The following is a 25,379-nucleotide window of genomic DNA, read 5'->3' as shown; positions in this document are numbered from 1 at the left end:
AAAAAAATTGCTAATTTAACTTTTCTAAATTTTTTGAAATTTAGTAATTACAAAAAAATTTATATGAAATAAAAAAAAACGGAATTTTAAAGCCGCGAAAAAATTAAAAACGAAGAGATCAGAAAAATCTTATTATCTTGTATAGAAAATTCAATTAGCAACACTTTTATAAAAATACAATTAATGTAAAAGTATATTTATAAAAACATATTTATAAAGATATATTTATAAAGATATATTTATAAAACAATATAAATAATTGTGATCAGAAAACAATGACAAATTAGGTCATAAATCGATTTTGCAATTGATGATTTAATTATTGTAATACTGTTGTTTAATAAACAAAATACACATAAAAATTAATGAAAAGTCTTATAACATGATCAACTATTAATATTTGGGTATAAAACGAATTTGAAATATATTCACAACTTAAGTTAAATTATTGGATATTTTTGCAATAATTTATCAATTATTAAAAACTGGAAAATTAATTCAATTATTAAAACAGGAAATAAAAGCACCAGAAAATCTAGAAAAATATGGAGAAGAGGTTATTTGTCCGTCCATAATCTAAATTAAAGATGATGATTCAAGGACAATAATACTTTTAAATAATCATGAAACTAAGAAAGTACTTTTATGTCTGTTTGTTTTTCTTTCTTGGAGTACTTACTCGCGCCGTGACACCTGCTCCAAAAAGTACCTTGCTTGAAAGAAACCAATATTTAAATTTTTTTTCCTTCCAAACTGAATTTTCCACGTTAATTTAAAATTCATTCATGTTTGTCACAACGTTTCTATAAATAACATTTGTAAAATGTTACGTTCAAAACACCTGTAGCGCAGTACAGTATGCGCATGGATTCCAGGCGCAGTTTCGAGTATCAGACGTCAGGGAGAGCCGCACTCGTAGCATCGATCCCTTACTCCTCCTCTTCATCCCGATCAGGAGTAAAAGGAGTGAGAGGATGCTCTGCTTTGGATGCTGCGGCACAATGGCTCGCACGCTCTCCATCATGTTGCATCAATCAGTATTGCTCTTGCTCCTCCTCGAAGGAGGATGTCGGATTTAGGATCTTTTGTGCTTATTCTGTGTACTCTGAAGCAATCAACACTGAGGAAAATATATAAGGTAAGATGTGTTCTTTTGATTTCTTTTCCTCTTCCCGCATCACTTGAAACTACACATGGTTTTGGATGGGATGGGGGTTAACCTTTACAGATGACTAGTTTGACATCAAATGATGTTCGGAATGTGCTGGTGAAGATACGGTTTCAGCCGGATATCTTGGGATGAGAGGATTTTAATACATTTGTTCTGATTGATAATATTTTACTGGAATATTGAACCAGAGATACCAAAAAACGGGTTACTTGCATTGTTTATTATTGAAATTAAATGCCAATTACTTCTTATTGTGTCAGTCAGAAAATTTTTGTTTACACAAAATATTGCATATAGATTTATAGATACGATTTGAAGTATTTGATCGGAAGACATGAAATGATGTTCGAAATGTGCTGGCAATGTTACAGTAGAAGAAGAAATTTTTGTGATTTCGATACATTTGATCTGATTGATTATATTTTTGAGTTTTCGTCGGAATGTTGAACCAGAAAAACCAAAGAACGAAATACTTGCATTGTTTATTGTGAAATTGGAGGCCAATTATTTTAAATATATGATTGCGTCAGTTAAAAAAAAATTTTGCTTACGCGAAATATTGCATAAGGATTTATCGATACGATTTGAAATCCATACTACCGAAAGACATCAAATGATGTTCGGAACGCGATGGCAATATTATAAGCCGAATAATTTTGGATGAGGATAGTTTAAAACATTTGCTCTGATTGATTATATTCCTGAGTTTTTTTTAGCAACTGGTCTATTAGGATCATCTAAGAATGAGCTACTTGCATTGTTTATGGTTGAAATTCGATAGCAATTACTTCTTAAAACATTCTATTGTGTTAGCTAGAAAGATTTTGTTTACGTAAAATATAGCATGTAGATTTATAAGTACGATTTGACGTATAAATCATCAAAGAACGTCAAATGATGTTCGTAACATGCTGGAGAAGATATAGTATAATCCAGGTGTTTCGGGATGAGACAATTTTGAAACTGATTTATTATATTTTTCTCTGATCTAACGGACTCATTTGAATAATAAGTAATTGCCATCTAATTTTTTATTCTAATTGCTCTTATTTATTATATTTTTGAGTTTTGGTCGAAATGTTGAACCAGAGAAACTAAAGAATGAATTACTTGCATTGTTTATTGTGAAATTGGATGCTAATTATTTTAAAGTTATGATTGTGTCAGTTAAAAAAAATTTTTTTTTTACACGAAATATTGCGTATGAATTTATAGATACAATTTGAAAACAATGTAATCAAGGGATATCAAATGATGTTTAGAATGTGATGTCAATATTATAGTATGAGCAGAATATTTTGGGATGAGAGGAATTTAATCTAATTGATTATATCTTTGATTTTTTTTTATCAGAATGTTGAATTAGAGATACCAAAGAATGAGTTACTTGCATTGTTTATTCTTGAAATTGATGCCAAATACTTCTTGAAATATTTTATAGTGTCAATTAGAAAATTTTTGTGTGCGTAAAACATTGCCTATATTGCCTAAATTTTTGTGTACGTAAAACATTGCCTATAGATTTATAAATATGATTTCAAATAAGTGATCAGAAGACACCAAAGTATGTTCGGAATATGTTGGCAAATATATAGTATAAGCCGGATGTTTTGGGAGGAGAAATTTTTATTACTGATTGGTTACATTTTGCTCTAATCTAACGGACATAATAGAACATTAAGTAATTGTCATCCAATTTTTCACATTGATTGATTATAATTTTGAGTTTTCGTCAATTTGCTGAACCAGAGAAGATAAAGAATGAGTTACTTGCCTTGTTTAGTGTTGATATCGGATGCCAAATTATTTCATAAATATTCTATTGTGTAAGTTTGGAACATTTTGTTTAAGCAATTTATGGCTATAAATTAATAGATGCGATTTGAAATATCAAAATGATCAAATATCATTTGATCAAAATTTAATGATGAAATATCCTTTGATCAAAAGATTTGAAATGAGCTGGAAAAACAGTACATGCCGGTGTTTTGGGATAAGAGGATTTTATTACATTTGCTCTGATTGATTATATTTTTAAGTTTTTATCAGACTGTTGAATCAGTTGTGCCAAAGAAAAAGTTACTAGCATTGTTTATTGTTAGAATTGGAAGGCAATTACTTCTTGAAATATTCTATTATCCGTTAGACAAATTTTTTAATCAAAAATATAGCAGATTATACTAGATAATGATTGAAATATATATGATCAAAAGACATGAAATGATAACAGGAATGTGTGTGAAAAATTACGATTTATGCCGGTTGTTATAGGGTAGGCAGATTTTGAAACAATTGCGCTGATTGATAAAATTTTTAATTTTTGAACGAAATGTTCTAGGATTGATATGGAAGTTAACTAAGAAAGAATTATTAGCATTATTTGTTGTTGAAGTTAGATGCCAGTTACTTAAACTATTCTATTTTCAAGCAATAAAATTTTATTTGCGAAAAATATTGAATATTAGTTAATAGATACGGTTAATTTATGGCAACGATCTGAGATAAAAGCATTTTTATTCCTTTTTTCTGATTGGTTGCATGTGCCTTTGGTAGAAATGCAGAACAGTTTTTTCTAATATAACAAATAATAAATTAAAAAAAGTTTATTCTTGAAATCGGACACCAGCGACTTAAAATATCCTATTTTATCAATTAATAATTTTTTAAAGATAAATATAGAATATTCACCAATAGAAACGATTTACTTATGGATATACTTTGAAATAAAGAGCACTTTTGTAATATAATACGATTGAAATAAAGAGCACTTTGTAATATAATACGATTGAAATACTTTCCTCTTCATTTATCTTTTGAAATGTCGAACTCTTGTTTTGGAAGATATCGAATAACGTTACTACATTGTTTACTGTTGAAATTAGATGCCTTTTCTTATTAAATATTTCATTTTGTTAGCTAATAAAATTTTGTTTATAGAAATCGTTTATAAAATAATATTAGTTTATAAAAAATGTTAGTTTATATGAATGTTAGTTTAGATAAATGTTAGTTTATATAAATGTTAATTTATATAAATGTTAGTTTATATAAATGTTAGTTTATATAAATGTTAGTTCATTTAAAACGTATCAAGACATCGTATATCAGTTAATAAAAACAATTAATTTGCGATTAGGATTTGGGATGTAAGTTTGTTCTATATTTTTATTTTGATTCAAAATATGTATATGAAATTTGATCAAAGTTTTGAAAATTTTTTTAAAGTTAAAGATAGTCTTAATGAAGAAAGATAGTCTTAATGAAGTATCTTTTTTTCTATAAAGGCTTAAAATATTCATAAATTTTTCTGAAACAATATTGTTCTAGTTATGAGTCCATCTAAAATTTGAAATACGATTAAATTTCGTAAATTTACTTTCACTTTTTAGTGTAATTAGGGTTAGAAATAATTTTTAAAATTCTTTTTATTTATGATATTACGTTTTTCAAAAAGTGTTTTTCCTATATAATTGTGTAAAATATCGAGCCGCTTATGATTTGACTAATTGTAATAAGTTTAAATTATTTTTCTTTTGTTGGACTTGTGTGCCCCTGTGATATTTCTTTTTCACTTTTTTTAAACTTATGGTGATGGTTGCCTTATTTAATTCGAGTTTGCGTTTTTACCCAGGTCTCATTGAGCTTTGATTTTTCGTTGATTATCTCTCGAAATGGTGTTTTATTTGAAAAATATTCTAATGACTAATATAAGATAATTTAATGTGCATTAAACGTACATGTCTTTGTCATTGTTTAATTAATATTTGCTTTCTGAATGTTTATTCACAGTAAGACGCCTTACCGGAAATGCTTCCTTTCAAACGCCAAATACTGTGCACTTTTGTTAAATAATTCATCACGTTATTAAATTATATGTGATATTCGGTTAATTAGTATTATCAGCCTCGTTCTATAAAATATATTTAATTTTTCTTAGTTTTGTTTGAATGCAATAATTTGAATTTCTTCGTACATTTATACAGTATGGAGAAAAAATTCTGGTAAATTTACAGTACTGTATGGTAATGGCATTTCTGAAAAATCAATTTGGAAATAAAACCAACATATACGGTAGTTAAATCATTCATTTAGCATTTTTTCGCGTACATGATATAACGGTATAATCGAAATTCTGTTTTTAAAATTATAGTTCTTATTACCACACAATTAGTAAGAAATACATAACTGGTAATTAAATTTATTCAAATAAAAGAGTTTTTATGGTATGATGTAAGGTATCATGATAAAATTACCTGATTTACTAAATTTTTTCGGATATTATAACAAATATTTTATATTTAATTTTACCAAAATCCTTACCAAAGCGCTTGGGTAAAAACTCTCGAGGGTTTTTGTGTTCCCATAGAGTTAGAAACACGATAAATTTTACCACATTCTGAAAGTTTTGAGCATATTTTTTTTCTCGGTGTGAATCTAAAGTATTCATTATTATAAATTATAAATCATATTTAAAGTGTGTTTTCTACATTCAGTCAAATTTCTTAACTCAATTCTACTTGACAGTTTATTTTCTAAATTTTAATGCCAAAATGTATTTTCTTTGAATTTTAATGCAAAATATATTTGTGAAACACAGAATTTTTTTCTCCAATTTATATGAAAAAAAGCTTATTTTTTTCCGCATATGTTGCTTCTTTTTGCATTAATATAAGATACGAACAATATTGTGATGTGGCAATCAAGTTCAAGATAAAATTTTAATTTTTAAAAAATAAATCAGCAGAAATAACAAATAAGTATTGTTCATAGTTATAAATATTTTATTATTGAAAATTATTGCGAAGTGAGATTTCTTTTAAAAATGTCCAAACATGAAGCAGAAAATATTTTTTATTAACTAGATTATATAAATAAAAAATAAAATCAGTGAGTTATTAAAATATTACAAATTGGGAAAGGATATGCGAGTAAAATGAGAATTAAATTGCTTTTTTGTCAAGCTAATTTCTTTATTCAATTGAAAGATTTTTGGGAAAGAGTTGTTCAAAATTTGAAGAAATTATATGGATAAGAAATAGAATCATTAGAGATAATAAGTAATGGGGTGAGGGTTGTCAGTGAATATTGAATATATATATATATATATATATATATATATATATATATATATATATATATATATATATATATATATATATATATATATATATATATATATATATATATATATATATATATATATATATATATACAGTACCGCTCAAAAGTATCAGTACACCTAGAAACTTATAAAAAAATGGCAAAATTCAAAGTGTCATAACTTCTTTAAAAATGATCAAAAATGCTTCTGTTTTAGCTCATTTTTAAGCTTAAAATCTCCACTTTTATGGACTTTAATTGTTTTTGATTAATATATTTTGAAACTATGTACAATTACACTCTAAACAATCATAGAAAATTGTACTAATTTTTTGTGAAGTTTGACGCGATGTACGGGCACAAAGGGGTTAGATATTGTTCATTTTTATTATACCATTGAAAAATTTGGACTTTTAGCTTTCATTTAAAAAAAAAAATCCCAAAAAACATGTTTTTGACGAAGTTATTGTCAAATAAGAAAAAAGGTTTTTTTTTCAGAATTTAATGATTTTTTAGCAATTATAATGAATTTTAGTGTAATTATAATAAGATATTAAAATTTTTTAATTAAAATAAATTAAAATTTAATATTTCTCGATAATATTATTTCATAATTTATTATAGCAATTTTAACTTTTTTTGGGGGGGAAAATATAATAATGAAATAAGAATCAACGTTTACAATTTAATATTTTGAAATTTATTTATTCGTATTTTTCTCAGAAAAAATTTGAAAACAAAAATGTAATAATGAAAAAATATTTTACATCATATTTTGCTTTCTTCAAAATATCCTCCCCGCGCTATTATAACTGCAGCACACACTCGAGGCATCCGATCAACCAGCTTTTTTAATGTTATCTTGTCTATTTTTCGCCACTGCTCTTGAAGGACTTTCCACATATGATTTATGCTGGTTAATGGATCGAAGACCGAAGGTAGGAGGACGAGCCTAAATAGTTCCGGTACGGAATTCATTATAATTGCTGAAAAATCATTAAATTCTGAAAAAAAACCTTTTTTTTTATTTGACAATAACTTCGTCAAAAAACATGTTTTTTGGGATTTTTTTTTAAATGAAAGCTAAAAGTCCAAATTTTTCAATGGTATAATAAAAATGAACAATATTAAAGTACATAAAAGCAGAGATTTTAAGCTTCAAAATGAGCTAAAACAGAAGCAATTTTGATCATTTTTAAAGAAGTTATGACACTTTGAATTTTGCCATTTTTTTAAAAGTTTCTAGGTGTACTGATACTTTTGAGCGGTACTGTATATATATAATCTATCGTGATTGGTAGATTAATATTATGAAACAGACGTATTAAGTTGTAAGTGTAATTATGTGTTTTTTTAGATTGTTTATCTGAACCGAAAATTTCTAAGAACGTTTTCTTATTCAATTGTTTTATATGTTATAGATTTTGATTTCACAGGGCGAAAACTTTTATATTTACTGCGTAAAAATCTTGTTTAAATCAACAGTGGGTTAATTTTAATGTTTAATTTTTTTTAATTATTTGCACTTCATTGTTTTTGTGTATTTTTTAAGATAAATAAAACCTTCTTTCCTGAATTATTCCTGTTTTGAAATAGTATCCAGATATCAAAAAGAAAAGCCAAATTCACGTTTGTAAATTTTTCTTACATATTGCAACTTGTAGGTCATTGTTATCTCGAAAAATATAAATACAACCTTTTTATGCATTTAAATTGTAAGGTAAGGAATTTAAAACTTTTCTTTATCATACATCTCTCTAAAACTTTTTTGAGTTATGCAATCGTTAAAAACTGCTTTATTATATTATTAATAGTTAAAATAAAATATGTTTGATTGCTGTTATTTTTGTAACTTAAAGCCGAGTTAAATCCTTTATAAGTCGAGTTAAAGTTTAAAATACCATTATCTAAATTTTCTTCTGAAATATAGTATTCGAAACATATTTTATTTCGAATTGTACATTTTTTTACAAACATCGTACTTAATGTAGATAAAAGAAAAATGTGGAACTTGGGAGAAAGCTAAAAAATATTTTTAAAAAGAATGCATTAAAATATTATGTTACTTCCAGCATATAGTTTTTTGTGATGTAATATCCCGCTTAAAATTATATCATATTTAATGTTATCTATTTGAAGTAATTCATTTAATGTGTACCATGAAAAAAATGATTTATTTTATTAAAAAAAATGATAATTTTTATGTTTACTGTAGATAAAAGTTTCATAAAACAAACATTCTCAATACAAAAATAAATTTTTAAATCTTTAGTTTAAACGCACATAATATTAAATTTGCATTCTTGCTTTTTTCTGAAGTGTAAAATTATGGTGTTTAGCAGTTTTGGAGAATGTTACGGTAGTAAATAATATTATTTTTATTTAATAACTACATTTACGATACGATAAATCGATAAGAATTCCGCACGAATTATTGAGGTCGATCTACAGTGCTGACGTAGAATATCCTCATTGGTAGACGGATCATGGATTAGAGTCCCCTTACAGTCAGGCTAAACGTGGGAGTCTTTCGAGGTTTTCTTCTCCATGTAACGCAAATTAGTTTTATTTAAAAAGTCCTACACAAAAGAAACTTTCAGCCAATATTTGATTTGGGAGTTCCCTTGTCTTTTGTGTTGGGTACAAGATTACAAGGTTACGGAGTTGATCATTGGTAGTCGTAAAGTCTAAATTGGGTCGGCTGTTCAACGACGGTAGTAAAATAAAAGATAAAGTACCTAATTGTGGTGATGCCAGATTCCAGATGTTTTGCTCACTACACATATTGAGAGGTAATTTGCAGTCAGATAATATGGGGAGATAAACTTTGTACACCTAAAATAGGAAAAAAAAATGTATTAAATGGTAATATTATAACGGTAAGTTATAATATTACCATTTAATACATTAATAATATTATAATAATTAATAATATTATAGTAATATTATAACGGTAATATTATAATGGTAATATTATAACGGTAAGCATTTATGATTTTTTACATAATTTTTTAATTATTTCGTTTACATCCTATAGTCTAAAAACTTTCTTTCCTTTCACTCTTTTTTTTAAATAAAAATATGCGAACTATGTGTTACTATTAAGATTGCGTGAACAGGCATGCAACAAAAATCTCACGCAATGTAACAAAAATCTCAAGCAAAGAAATATTTACTTTTTATAATTTTCAAAACTTAACCTATTATTTCAGAATAAGCTAAAGATAATTAGCGCTTTTTATAGTAATTTAATTTTTTAATCCAATAGTATTCACGGTCCCATTTTTGGGCACGTTTTTTAAAACGTAGCGCACTCTCATAGGAGTCATTTGGAATAATTTTTTTTCATTATTTCTTCCTTTTAAATGTTTTTACGTTACCAATGAAATTATGTATTGAATGTTTCGGATACATATTTATTGTTTCAAAGTAAATATGAAAAATAACCAGTTTGTTTAATTATTTATTTTATTATTTCATTTTTACTATTTTATTTTCATTAATATATTAACAGCTCCAATATATTAGCAGGCTCAAAGAGAAAATTTTCAATTTAATTTTGAAAATCTTATTATTATTATTAGTTTTTCATTATTATTATTATTATTATTAGTTTTTAATTATTATCATTATTATTATTAGTTTTTCATTATTATCATTACCCTATTATCATTAGTATTATTAGCCTAATACTTGATGCCAATATATAATTATATGGTTTTCGATATATAACGTAAAATTTAAATTTTTTTGCAATGTAAGGAATAAAAGTGTTAGTTTATTTACATATTTGTCATTAATTTATTAACAGCTCTAACATTGTTTTCTCATTAATTTATTAACGGCTCTAAAATCTTTTCCTCATTAATTTATTAGCGACATTGCAAGAGTATCAAAATTATTTTTCCGTCAAAAATTTGACATATATTATTTTTTAGCACTCATTTCATTAAAAATGTATCGGGGACATCAATTATCAGGCATTGTATTTTTAGTGTTTGGAAGGATGTGGAAGATACCAGACATTATATAACTATAACTTGGTTTATTTCCTTAATAAACAACTAAAATACTTAAAAGAGTTGTACAAAATAAAGTCTATCATCAGAGTAAGTGGGAAGACATCAGTAATGCGGGACTAGGTGGCTTAGGTACTGCACACATCTCCGGGTGAGAGCTGAAGTCGAAGTGGCATCTGATCGTCGGTGAGCTGGTTTTTATCCTTCTTGAGTGCAGGCGCGCGCAGTCCGGGAAAAGCTGATTTGCATCTTGAGAGATCGGTTTCTTCCAACCGCGCTGCATTTTAATGAAGATGACGTCCCGTGTGACGTTCGATGTGATGAGTCTTTGATGACGCCACAGGACTCCCCCACCAGTCCAGAACGCTGAGGTACGGGAATCCGGAAACGGACGTGTCGACCGGACCGAGTTGTTGTGGACGTCTTAAGAGCAGACTTCACGGGATGTATCGGCGGCGGGATGACTGGAGCCTCTTGAATCTGTGAAAAAGAATGGGCAGGCTTAAGTCTATCAGTGGAGATCCATCTCTTCTTAGTTCCGATCTGGACTTGAAAAAACTTCGGCTTGCGTTCGATCACAGGATAAGGACCAAGGTAAGGAGACTGGAATGGACGACGGACAGCATCGTCACGGATGAAAACATGCGAAGTTTCTTTCAGGGAAGCATGGACAAACATCTCCATTGATCCATGACGTGAGGTAGGTGTTGGTCGAATCTGCCGGAAGTGCTCCTTCAAGGATAGTAGCAGTTGCTGTGGAGATTTCGTACCTGAAATAGAAGAAAAAAATTCGCCAGGCAGGCGAAGATTACAGCCGTATACAAGCTCTGCTGTCGAGGTGTTAAGATCTTCCTTTAAGGCAGTTCGTATTCCCAGGAGGACGATCGGCAATTTTTCCATCCATCTTTCAGTGCCGGCGAGACTACACCTGAGGGCTCCCTTTAACTGCCGGTGAAAGCGTTCTATCAAGCCATTTGCAGAAGGGTGGTAAGCTGTGGTTCTATTACTTTTGGTACCCAGAGACTTCGAAAGAGCTAAAAATAAATTACTTTCAAAGTTACGACCCTGGTCAGTCGTAATAATCTCTGGCACACCGAACCGAGCAACCCATCCTGAAAAGAAAGCGTTAGCAACACTTTCAGCCGACTGATCTTTCAGGGGAATAGCTTCAGGCCATCGAGTGAAGCGATCGATACACGTGAGGATGTAAGTGTATCCTTGCGATGGAGGAAGTGGTCCCACTATGTCCAAGTGGACGTGTCGAAATCTGTCGACCGCAATTGGAAATTGCCCAAGAGGAGTTTTGGTGTGTCGTGAAATTTTTGATCGCTGACAATCTAAACATTTCTTGCACCATTCCGAACAGTCTTTCTTCAGAGATCGCCAAATGAATCGCTGTTTAACAGCGTGAGTCGTCGGTCTGGGGCCTGAATGAGACAAGTTGTGTATTGACTGGAACACTAGGTGTCTGAAGCTCTCTGGAACATACGGGCGTATGTTACCCGTAGAGGTATCGCAAAATAGTGGTAGATCACTTGAGCTAAAAACGATCGGCTTGATCGTCAAGGAAGGGTTAGATTGTAATTCCTTCAGCTCAGCGTCTTTTGATTGCTCCTCCGCCATTGCTGCGTAATCTATCGTACTAGGTAAATCTATCACCTCTATACGAGAGAATGCATCTGCGACAACGTTATCGCTGCCTGAAATAAATCTAATGTCAGTAGTATATTGACTAATAAAATCTAAGTGTCTGAGTTGACGAGGAGAGATTTTTTCGTGCTTCTGGCTAAAAGCAAAAATTAACGGCTTATGGTCTGTAAAAACTGTGAAGGATCTACCTTCCAGTGTATAATGGAAATTTTTAATAGCACTATAAATCGCAAGCAATTCTCGGTCGTAAGTACTGTATTTACTTTCAGCAGGTGTTAAACGACGAGAAAAAAACGCAAGTGGTTCGGTCCCCTCAGCTATATGCTGTTGTAATACAGCTCCTATGCCAAGGTCTGAAGCATCAACTGAAAGAGAGATTTTAGCATTAGGGTATGGATGTGCTAAAAGTGCAGCGTTTGCGATTGATTCCTTGGAAATATTGAAAGCTTTATTAGATTCATCAGTCCATTGTAAAGGGGTGGAGTCATTCTTCTTCCTTCCCTTAGTTAGATCGTAAAGTGCCATTTGTTGAATTGCAGCTTTGGGAATAAATCTGCGATAGAAATTGACCATTGCTAGAAACCGTCGTAAGGCACGAACTTTGTTTGGTTTTGGATAGTTGCTAAGTACCGCAACTTTGTCGGGATCTGGTTTGATTCCATCTTTTGAAACTAGACAACCCAAAAAAGTAAGTTCTTTTACACCAAATATACATTTATCCAAATTTAAAACCAGACCTTTAGCATTTAAACGCGTGAAAATAGCCTCCAAGTCCGATAAATGTGTTTCAAAATCTGTTGACGCGATAAGTAAGTCGTCAAGGTATGCGAAACATTTTAAACCTCTTAATGTTTCGTCAATAAACCGTTGAAAGGTTTGGGCTGCATTCCTTAATCCGAAAGTCATGTACTTAAATTCAAACAACCCTATTGGGGTGATTAAAGCAGTTTTTGGAATGTCACTAGGTTCAACAGGTATCTGGTGATACGCGCGTTTTAGATCCAGTTTTGTAAAAATTGTTTTTCCATGTAATTCAGAGGCAAAATCCTGAATGTGTGGTATTGGATATCTGTCCGGCTCCGTGGCGCTGTTGAGCCGGCGGTAATCCCCACAAATACGCCAATTATTCTTCCCCTTTGGCACGAGATGTATGGGGCTGCTCCAAGGACTGCTGGAAGTACGGCAAATTCCCTGGTCGACCATCTCCTGAAATTGCTCTTTAACGGCAGCCAATTTATGAGGCGGCAACCTACGAGCTCGGGAACAGAGAGGAGGACCTTTCGTTATAATACAGTGCGTAGTTCCGTGATCCTTAACTACGACATTAACTGAAGGATTTGTCAAATTCGGAAATTTAAATAAAAGTTCATGATATACCGAATTTTTACCTATTGCGGTAATGCTATTACTCGGCTGAGAGGTGTAAAAACCACGAATGTACTTTGCAGATGTGTTATCGATTAGTTGACGATTTTTAATATCCAGAATGAGTTCGAATCGTTCAAGGAAATCTGCTCCTAAAATCGGCCGTGACACATCAGCCAGAATGAAAGTCCACCGAAAAGTTCGCGGAAATCCTAAGTCTAATGTAAGCACCTTTTTCCCATAAGTGGAAATTTTCGAGCCGTTAGCTGCAAGTAATTGGATATTTTTATCAAGATGTTTCGCTGGACGCTGAACGGGATAAACCGAAACTGTTGATCCGCTATCTACCAGAAATTTCGTACCGGAATTTTGGTCTTTAATAAATAAGCGACTATGATCATAACTCGCAGAAGCCGTCGCCGAAACTTGCGAGCAAGCTAGTTTTCCTGAAAACTGCATGGTTGCTTGCATTTCAGCGCTTTATTTCCAAATTTAAAATGGTACCAGCACGTAGAATACTGTTTTCTTGCTGGAGACTTGCTTCGCAGTCTATTTCTGGGAGATTTTGACCTAAATGATGAAAGTCTCTTTATGGTTTTATTCAGTTCGGCAACAGTTGCTTCTAGTCTACTAATTCTATCAGAGTCATCTTGTATTGCAGAAACGTTAGGGGTTATATTAGTAATTTCAGAGATTTTGTCGGCTATTGTAGCCAAACTTTCTAACTTATCCGAACTGACTGATAAAATTTGTTGAATGTTTAATGGTAAGCGTTGAAGCCAGAGCATTTTAAGTACCTCATCTGAAACTTTAGTAGCGGACAATTGAGTCATTTTGTGTAAAAGTTGAGACGGTCTCAGATCACCCAACGACATATCAGATAATAAAGTCCTAATACGAGCACTTTCAGAATCGGAAAACTGATCGATTAGACGTTTTTTGAGCGCTACGTAGGAATCTTCTGCCGGAGGATTTTTTATTATGTCAGAGACAAAAGACGAAAGTTCACTGTCCAATGCAGAAACAACGTAGTGAAATTTGGTACCGTCCGCAGTAATGTTCGCAATTTCGAATTGGGACTCAATGTTACTAAACCACAACTCTATATTATCCCTCCAAACAGGAGGTGTTTTAACAGCCACACGCATGACTTCACTATCTGTAGGCATTGTAGAAAATAATGCAAAAAAGGCACAGAATATTCCTTGTACGGCAGAGGGCAATCAAAAAGATCTTTTATGAGCAAAAATAAGGAACTTACGTGCGGAAATTTCTTGAATCTTGCAAGACTCCATTCAAATGAGTTCTAGTCCTGGGGTCACCATCTTTAGTGTTTGGAAGGATGTGGAAGATACCAGACATTATATAACTATAACTTGGTTTATTTCCTTAATAAACAACTAAAATACTTAAAAGAGTTGTACAAAATAAAGTCTATCATCAGAGTAAGTGGGAAGACATCAGTAATGCGGGACTAGGTGGCTTAGGTACTGCACACATCTCCGGGTGAGAGCTGAAGTCGAAGTGGCATCTGATCGTCGGTGAGCTGGTTTTTATCCTTCTTGAGTGCAGGCGCGCGCAGTCCGGGAAAAGCTGATTTGCATCTTGAGAGATCGGTTTCTTCCAACCGCGCTGCATTTTAATGAAGATGACGTCCCGTGTGACGTTCGATGTGATGAGTCTTTGATGACGCCACATATTGATAAGATAATTTTTTTCATTGTTCAAAATAAAGAAGAAAAGGGAAAGTGTATTTTTTTTAAAATTTATGACCATTAATTTATTGTCTTTAATTTATTAACAGCTATAACATCTTTCCCTCATTAAGTTATTAACGCCATTGCAAGCATATTAGAATTACTTTTTTTGGCACAAATTTTACATACATTATATTTAAGCATTAATTTTATTATAAATTTTTCAATGACATTAGGTATCAAGCGTTGTGTCGATAAAGTAACTTTTTTTTAAAGTTTTCAATATAAATAACAAAAGCGTTAGTTTATATGATTATTTATTCATGAATTTATCATTATTAACAGTTCGAAATATGCATCGACAGTTTTTTCAACTTAAATTATTTTTTAGACTTTATTTCATTTTAAGTTCCCCAATAGCAAAAATAAACATTTAATGAAATAAGAAACAATTGGTTCATAATGTAACGTTTTTAGTTTTTCCACGTAAAGAAGAAAAGTGCAAGTTCATGTAATTTTTCCACTCTGCTAATCTTAAATAATACATATCTTTTAAGAGTCTCGCATAATTTGAAACTTTCCTGCATTTTTATTTTGGCAGGATTTTTGGACATTTTCATGCAGTTGTCAAGAATAATTTATCATTATTAACAGTTCGAAATATGCATCGACAGTTTTTTCAACTTAAATTATTTTTTAGACTTTATTTCATTTTAAGTTCCCCAATAGCAAAAATAAACATTTAATGAAATAATAAACTATTGGTTCATAATGTAACGTTTTTAGTTTTGCCACGTAAAGAAGAAAAGTGCAAGTTCATATAATTTTTCCATTCTGCTAATCTTAAATAATACATATTTTTTAAGAGTCTAGCATAATTTGAAACTTTCCTGCATTTTTATTTTGGCAGGAATTTTGGACATTTTCATGCAGTTGTCAAGAATTACTCATAACTACTTGATTTACCTACATTTACAATTTATGTTTAATATTAACATATTGAATATTATTGAAATTAAAACAGAATATTATTGAAAAGTTATGTCTTGGACATTAACTAGTTGATTTGGGAAGGACAAAACAAATACTGTCCCTTGAAAGAATGCTACACAACTTTCTCAAATAATAACACTTTCGCAATTGCATTATAACAAACCCATAAAATAAATTGCTCCCCGGGGAGTTGAGCTTACTGCGTTGAGAGAAACGAATAAAATGTGAATTTAAAAACTGCAGCGCAGACAGACTCCAAAAATAAAAACATTAAAAACATTCACGTCACGTTGGAAAAATAAATACCTAGACCTTTTAAAAATTCTATAAAATACTTGTAAGCTGTCATTTTTGTCAACGCTCTTTATCGATTTGTCTCATTTCTTTCTTTTTTTATTTCATAGCCAAGCTTTTGTTTGTACTTATCTCTTAATAATAAACGATTTATATTTCCGATGCAGTTTGGCATAAATTATAAGGCTGCTATTAGGGAATATAAATCACAATTTCTTGGAGATGCTCCAGAAGAAGTCGCCAGTCACCGCTGCTCCAAGAAAAAAAACGCTATCTATTATATTGGCTGACCTAAATATTGGCTGTAATAAAAGCAAAGGTAAATTTAAAAAAAAAGTCATAAGACGATTATGTTGAAAAATTATTTTGTAGGGATAGGATATCGTTTAGGGGATTAATTTTCTTTGTAATGATTCTTATTAACATGAATATTGTTGATGAAGAACACAAAAGATATTAGCCCTTTTTTAGGTGCGTTAAAAATTTCTACGTTGGTTAAAGTTTTAGCAATATTGTTTAGCTTTAGATTATTTTTTTTTCCTCTCTAATTTTTGTTTAAGGGATTAATTAAGTTCACGTTACAAAGTGTGTAGCTATGTTGATGTGGTAATGTTTGAGCAAGGCATTCATCGAATTATTTTTGTTTTTATACAGTTTTAAGCTTTATAACAGTGAATAAGATGAGGAACTAAAATAAAAACGTTTCAGGAATCAAATTTTGTTGCAGTAGACGTATTAAAGTATTTCTTTTTCTTTTTTTGTGTTCTAATTTTGAAATTTAATATAATTGGTATAGATAAATAGATCTAATAAAATTTATTTCTCATGTGGATCAAGTACTTCCATTTACAAATTTTACAAAATTCCATTTACAAATTAATTATTAACATAAATATTGTTGATGAAGAACACAAAAGATATTAGCCCTTTTTTAGGAGTGCGAAAATTTCTACGTTGGTTAAAGTTTTAGCAATATTTTTTAGCTTTGGATGAGTTTTTTTCCTCTAATTTTTGTTAAGGGATTAATTAAGTTCACGTTACTAAGTGTGTAACTGAGTTGATGTGGTAATGTTTGAGCAAGGCATTCATCGGATTATTTTCGTTTTTATAGAGTTTTAAGCTTTATAACAATGAATAAGATGAGGAACTAAAATAAAAACGTTTCAAGAATTAAATTTTGTTACAATAGATGCATTAAAATATTTCTTTTTCTGTGCTCTAATTTTGAAATTTAATATAATTGGTATAGATAAATAGATCTAATAATATCTATTTCTCATATGGATCAAGTATTTCCATTTACAAAGTTTTAAGAGTTTCTAAAAAATCTTTCAGCAAGAAAAATAATGAAAGCCGCAGTTGAAATGCTTTCCACTTGAAAAACAAAATTATGATTTTTAGCTATATATACCATCTTGCTCTAAGGAATTAACTGGTTTGTAAAAATATGGGATCAAATTAAGATATAAAGTACCGGCCGGAACTTATTACGGTAAAATCCTTTTTTACCGTAGCATATTATGAAATAAACAATCTGATATAACGTGACATCCGTAAAATACATTTTACTATAAAATCTTGCTTACCGTAAATTATTATACCGTAAAAACCATTTTATTAAAAAATATTATACCGTATATTTTACAGTAATAGTTAGTGTTCTTCAGTGATTTTACGGTTATTATTACTGTAAGAAATTACAGTATATGAGAATTTTTGTTCTGTTACTTGTTCCGGTGAAAATTCATTTTTACGGTAAAAAGAATTGGTTCCTCAAGTGACAGTCCTTTTTATCTTAATTTGACCCCTAAGTTTTTACACACTGTGGCCTTTTTAAATCGCAAATAACTTAAATATTTGGAAAGTTAATAAATTTTTTTAAAAATCGCTGGTTTGGAGGGATTTTTCCATTTGAATTAAAATTATCAAAATCAATGAATAATTTTCAGTTTTTGCAATTTATGAATTCAACTTTATAATTATATCTACATTTTAATCTTAAAAGTTAGTAAGTACCTTTAGAAGTTTTGTTTTATATACAAGGTTTTAATTAGTACAAATATGTAGAGGTATGAGAATTTTTATTTATTTATAGAGAGGGTTAGACAAAGAGTAAGAGGAAGGAACTTAAGGGCATTACTAATTTAAAATTAAGCATTACATTATTAATTAAGCATTACATTACTAATTTAAAATTCAAAGTATATGAAAAGTGAGTTTAGACAAATTTAGAGTAAGCCAATTAGATTAAAAGTATTAATTGAAAAAAAAATCGAAATATCAAATTGCAAATAAATTATTGGAAAATAACTTTTTCATTGCGTAATCCTGAGTTATCTTCTCACAATTTCTTTCATTAGGATATTTAATCAAATTTTTCTTTTAGTATTTGAAACTTTATGGCTTATTCGAGATTTTTCTGAATTGACTTTTTCAATACTTAAATTTCGAATTAATTGCAGAGGTTAAGGAAAATTTTGTGACGAAAAGTTTTTCTTGTGCCATGGCGTCCTCTTAGCAAATCTTTAAACTTTAAAATTTACAGTATAAAATAGGAATTTTTTGATATTGCACTTATTATATTTTTAATTGATTTAATTCTTTAACTGTACGTTGATAAACTGATAAATAAAATCTGGTAAAATTACCGTACTGTATGGTAATGACGTTTCTGGTAAAAGACTCCTATAGTAATGACAACTAAAATATACGGGATTTAAACCATTTCATTTGGAATTTTTCTCGTTCATATGCTAACGGTTTACCGGTAATTTTGATTTTTGAAATTATAGTTCTTACCATCACACATTTACTAAATAATACATAACAAGGTAAATTTTGCGAGTTAGAAACATGAAAAATTTTACCATGTTCTGGTAGTTTTGACCATAATTTTTTTTTCAAAGTAGAAATGAAATAATGTGAATATTTTTAGTACATTTCTAAATTCGTTAAATGCTGCACCACAATATGGGCATTTTGGAAGACATTATCCTTTGTTTTGGTTCTAGATATCATACTTTAAATTAAGGTATGTTTACATTTGGCTTGAAATATTAAATATTGTAATTAGTTTTTAGAACTAAAATCACTTGATTTTGAATGTTATTTCATTTGCACACTAAAATGGTAGAAAATTGCAGTAAAAATGTCTATCAAGATGCAATAAGACTCTGATAATTTAGAACTAAGTTTTTGCTCTAAAGGTTATCGTTTGTCTTTAATTAGTTTTCTACATTATTTGAATGCCAAACAGGTGGTCGGATGGTCAGGAAAGCTGATTCGAATCCCGCAAGAGGCATCGGTGCCTCTCTCTCTTTCTCTTTGTTTGTTCTGTGTTGTGTGGATGAGGCCCACCCTATGAATGGGTTTTTCAGCAGTGTGGCATGCGTAATATCGTCTGCCCTCGCGATTCCGATTCACAGTTCTGCATTTCCGGCATCTTTTGGTGCAGAGAACGTAATAGTTCAATGCCTGCAATTAAAAACAAGGAAAAACTTTTATGAATTATTTTTGATAGAACGGAAACTCCTTTTTTTTAACAAAAAAACTTTTTATGATTATTAGGAACAATATTATAATTGTGAAAAATTCTTCATTCTATTCTTTTCTTAAGCTTTTTTCAATTCAACATTCCATTTTCTTTCAATAAACACCTTTTAGTGAATGAACCAGTGCCTGTTTTATCCACTTGCAGAGACATATTAACGACATAACATATTTTTTATTACATATTAACGACAAAACATATCAATTAGTGACATCCCAATTAGAAATCTCGTTTACTATTTTAAATAACCCTGGTTAACCTTAAAAAAAATTGAACTAACTCTTACAAGATTTTTAATACTTTTTATTTCCAACGCCCACCTGTGTTAACATTTCATCAATTCAGGTACTTTCAGGGCAGATTTGTTGGCCACTCTTTTGGGGGCACCATATCAGGTGGGTCAACGCAACTCCCACAGTAAGGATAGATAATACAGAGAATGAAAGAACATCCATGCGTTGCCGGGATTCGAACCCAGGAACTTTCTGGTGCAAGGCTAGTTCCCTGACCCCTTCACAGCCCGGTAAGCATATTTTTAATATAAAGTGGTATAGCAGTTTTTGGCTCTTGCACCGAAAACTCAGAACTAAATAACTTCACTTTTTTCAATAGGTTATCAAGTTGTGAAAGTAGAAAAAAAAGAACAATTCTATTTATACTATTAAGAAACCGTTAAATGCTATCTAAAAAGAAGTTTGTTCACGAGAAAATGAACGTGAAAATCGCAAGAAAAAAAGGTAGTTAACAGTAAGTTGTGCTGCCATGTCTGTTGAATATATATAAAAACTTAAACTATGAATTAAGTCAAAAAGGAAATTTCAGAGAACAATTTAAATTTGTCTTGCTTAGAAGCATCTTACAAATAGTTTAAAAAAGAAGTAAGAATTGTTAAAGCTTTTAATGTTTGTTTTGTAGAAATACTTATCTTGTAACTCATTTATTTAAAACTCAAAAAGTCAGGTAATATTTTATCTAAAACATACTTTTTTACAAATGTTTAAATAATAAAATTACAAAATAAAATTTAAAACTTCTATGTACTTTGCGATATGCGTGAGATGTTTCGAAAATTTTTATAAAATAATCTAGAAGATTATTTTTCAGATTTATATTTCTTTATTCAATTATGAATATTCATTTTTCAGAATTGTAGTATTATTTGTAACATTTTAAGACAAACGATAAAGATAAATAGTAGAAAAAAGTGAATGAAGAAAATGTATGATTTATTTGTCGAAGATTTTATACTTCATGGAACATTTTTCGCAGATAATAGAATAAATATTTTTCCATCAAAATACCTATGAAAGTTCAAATGCATATGCAATTAGTCTTGTTTGATCATATTCGGTTCTTTTTAGAAGATTTAATAAACACAAAAGACGAGAAATAGGAAGAAGAAATTGAATAAATGAAGTTAAGTGGTTAAAATAAATGTAAATATTTTCCGTTTTCATGCTTTCGTGTAATCAAATAACTTTTATTTGACTTATAATTCAGGTATTGTTTGTATTGTTTTCCTTAAAATGAAGTCAGTTTTAATATTATTTCAAAAAAGCTAGATGCATAGACTATATATTTGACAAATAAATGGATTCTAAATATTGAATCATATAAAATATTACGATAATTTAATCAGGGACTCTAAGAGAAAAAAAATGTTAAAAGCATTTATTTATTTATTTTTATTTTTATTCTTGAACTTTTATGGATGCTAAGTTTTTAAAGTTTGAATGTAAGAAATTATTTTTCATGAAGTATTTAGACAATTTTAATTTCCCCCAAAATGTAAAGTTGCAGTCCACAGATAGCAAACGTTGTATTTTCATTTTTATTTGGTTGGCATAGACAGGTTGACTAATTAATCTTTTTTTAAACATGACATAAATATTAATATGCCAAGCTTGTTTCTTTAAAGGTTGAATAAAGGCATGCAAAAAACTTTACAAAAAAAATCTAATTTTTTAGCTTTTACTGTTAACCTTGCTTTTTTCCTACTTTTTTTTATTCTTCTTTTGCCCGAGTTATCAAATACAACATTTTGCTTGTGTTGAAAACCATATGATAAGGCCAATCATTACTTTTGAAGTGTTAAAGAAAATACATAAAGGTCTGCTTAAATAAACCTTGTTTTAGTGATGATCTTAAAATCTAAAATAAACCTTGAAACGGAGAATTCATGATTAGTTTGAGAACGCTTTCTACACTTGATTAGCGAATGATGATTCCTCCTCGATTTTAGAAGGTTTTCCTAGCCTTGTTTTGTAAAGGTCGATTCATTCGTGATATAAATGGATTGTTTATTCAAATTTCATACGAGCCTCATAGCACGTAAATTAGCATACAATTTCAGAAGGTTTTCATAGCCTTTTGTAAAGGTGGATTCAATTTCGATATAAAAGGATTGTTTTATGCAAGCTTAATGCGAGCCTTAGTCCGCATAAATTAGCATATTCAATTTAATATTATTTCAAGCCTGCATGGTTTTGTCAATCTTTTTTATATCTTGTTGGGTTTTGTTTTAAAGGTTGTTGCTGACATTAAAATCTACTTTACATTGCTATCTGGGAATAAATTTAAAATGGTTAATTTTTTAAATTAGCATCAGGAGATATTTTGTATCATTATTTCGCGATACATTTTTTACTTAATATTATAATTTAATTACTGAACCAAATATTATGCTCTGTTACTATTTTCACAACAACAGTTTGGATACAAAATGAACTGGTAAACGTTTTTTTCTTTGCATTGATACAAATACTTGATCTTGCCTGGTTGTAGGGATTTGAAATATAAAATTAATTTTGCTCTTAAAATTACAGTCTTTTTATAAGTGAAAGCTTTAGTCTATTTGTTGTCGAAATGTAAAAGTCTAAAAACATTATATTTAACAGGTGTCGCGTAAATATTGCAGCAAATTTCCAGGGGAGTTAAGGTACATCATTAGAGTTAAAATTGTATAGAAACCTATACCCGGAAAAGTCGGTGTAAGCAACTAATGGCACTTCCTTTTTATGACCTGTGAAAAATCACACAAAAAAGTTTATTATAGGGGGAAGCGCCCTTAGCAGCGTATGCTGACGTTTCCGGGCATGGGTTCTTATGCGATTTTAACTCCGATGATGTGCCCTAACTCGTCTAGAAGATTTTTGCAACACTTATGCGACCCCTCTGTTATACTTTTTGAACTTGTACATTTCAACAAAAAATAGACTAAAAATGTTATTTAAAAATTAGCTTTGCAGGAAAAACCTATTACAGATTTCAAATCAATGATACAAGAGTATCATTGATTTCACTATCATTCATTTGAGTAGTAGATGGAGTTTTCGTATTTTTTGTAATGTGATTTTGATAACTCAGAAAGTTCCGGAGCAAAGTTTGTCTAGGGTATTTGATTAGGGAGTTCCTTTGTTTTCTCATTTGGAATTATAAATATAAGAAAAATGAGTTATATCTATTATTAGTATAATCACTCTTCAAATTCACTATTTCTATGAGCTTCCCATTGGGATTATTGAAATAAAATAAACAAAAATAATATAAATTGCAGAATCTTATTAAATGTTTTGATCAATAAATATACAGTGCAAACAGTTTATTTAATAATCAAAAATCTATGTTCTCTCACTTAACTCGTGATTTCCCTTAAAACTGGGTAAGTTAGTAAAGCAGCTCTAACCAGTTAACCATGATATTTTATTTTTATAACCATCGTTGAACAGCCGACCCAATTTCATGGGTTTACGACTACTAGTGTTCAACTCCGTAGCCTTGTAATTTTCAACCCAATCCAGAAGACAAGGGAACTCCTGGATCGAGTATTGGGAGAAATTTGCCTTCATGGAGGACATTTTGATGGAACTAACCCACATTTGCGTTACATGGAGAGGAAAACCACGAGAACCTCCCACAGTTAGCCTGATGGCAAGGGGACTCTAACCCATGATCCGTCTATCACTGAGGATATTTTACGTCAGCAATGTGGTCGGTGCAAGCTAGATGTGGAATTCGTATCGACCTGCCATCGCTGGGATTCGAACCCGGTTCACCTCATTGGAAGGTGAACGCTCTATCTCCTGAGCCATCGCGACTCTACCAAGATATTTAATGTAAGAGCTAAGCCAAGATATTTGATGTAACCAGCTAAACCAAATTAACCTTTACTCGGATAGGCAGGTCCCGCAGTGGACTGATCGTTAAGACACGGTTCCCAGCAGATCACCGAAGTCTAGCATCACTGGCTACGGTCAGTGTGCGGGTGGGTGACCACTTGGATCAGTCTGCGTAGGGACCGAGGGTGTGTGGTATTGGTCCTCGTTAAACTGTGCTACCGTAAAGTGCTCAACTTCACGCACAGGTCGTCGGGCTACCGAAGCGGGGGTGCCATCCCCTCCGCAGAGGATCAAAATTGTGATGGCATGTCTTCGGATCATCCTCCGGGATGTTTCCCAGACCGTCGCCAATAGCCCATTGTGCAGCTCTAGTGCGACGTAAATTAACAACAACAACAACGGATAGGCAGATTTGATATGTAAAAAAAAATTATGGTTTTTCAGTGAAAATAAAATAAATAAATAAAATAAATAAACAAATAAATAAATGAATAAATAAATAAATAAAACAAATAAAATGAATAAAATAAATAAAATAAGTAAAATAAATAAAATAAATAAATAAAATAAGTAAATAAAATAAAAATAAATAAATAAATAAATAAAATAAATAAAATAGTTAATGAAAATTTTAAATAAATGAAAAATCTTAATATAAAAAATAAAAAATCCTAATATAAAATTTTTTATGGTTTATTAACTTTAGAATTAATAGATTAAAAATTACTATTCAATGTCTTATTTTATTTTTCTAATTGTAACGCTGCTGATTTTCACTGAAAACATTACGAAGGAAATTTTGCTTCGATAAATGACCCAGGAGATTGCTTGTTTTTGAAGTTCAGTTTAAAATAACAAGAGTTTGGTAGTAAACTCAATTGGCATAAATCTACAATTTGCTTATATTGTTCATTGGCGGTTGCTGAAGATAATGAGGTAAAAAATACTATCAATATTTTGATCATTTTTCATAAATAAATAAAGTGCTAATAATAAATAATAAAAAATAATTAATTCATATTTTCAGAAAAATTATAAATTTATTATGTTATTGAAATAAAAATAAATTAAAATGTTTATGCTCAGTTAGGTTCTTTTTTCTTTATCAAAAATAAAATTTGAAACTAACCGACCTTTAAATTAAAAATGATTTTATCCGAGTCCATTCCATTTTTTGAAAAAATAAAATAAATGAAATATTGTGAATATAAATTGCATATTTTAAAGTGCATTTATGCATTCTTATTGAAACACAACGCTATATAATTAAAAATAACTTTTGAAAGTATTGTTTTGAAATCCCCTATAATTTTAATTGGAGCAATTTATTTTCGATAGATTTATTTTCACTGCATCCATTTTCAATTTTTTTTCTGTTTTCCTATTTCTTTCGGAAATAAACATTTCCCTTTCACTATAACT

The 25,379-nt window shown here is 30.1% G+C and overlaps 1 protein-coding gene across 1 annotated transcript in view; it reads left to right on the top strand.

Annotated features, from left to right (window-relative positions):
- Window positions 1-885: 885 nt before the first annotated feature.
- LOC107453302 (suppressor of lurcher protein 1) overlaps window positions 886-25,379 on the top strand; it is a 1,096,374-nt gene continuing 1,071,880 nt past the window's right edge. Inside the window, exon 1 of the mRNA XM_071184104.2 lies at window positions 886-1,138. The gene's annotated coding sequence lies outside the window, so the exon portion shown is untranslated. The remainder of the gene's footprint in view (window positions 1,139-25,379) is intronic.

This window comes from Parasteatoda tepidariorum, chromosome 10 (genome assembly GCF_982258835.1).
Source record: "Parasteatoda tepidariorum strain Cologne lab strain chromosome 10, Ptep-v5.0, whole genome shotgun sequence".
Lineage (NCBI taxonomy): Eukaryota > Metazoa > Arthropoda > Arachnida > Araneae > Theridiidae > Parasteatoda > Parasteatoda tepidariorum.
This window is presented reverse-complemented; position numbering and strand designations above follow the sequence as displayed.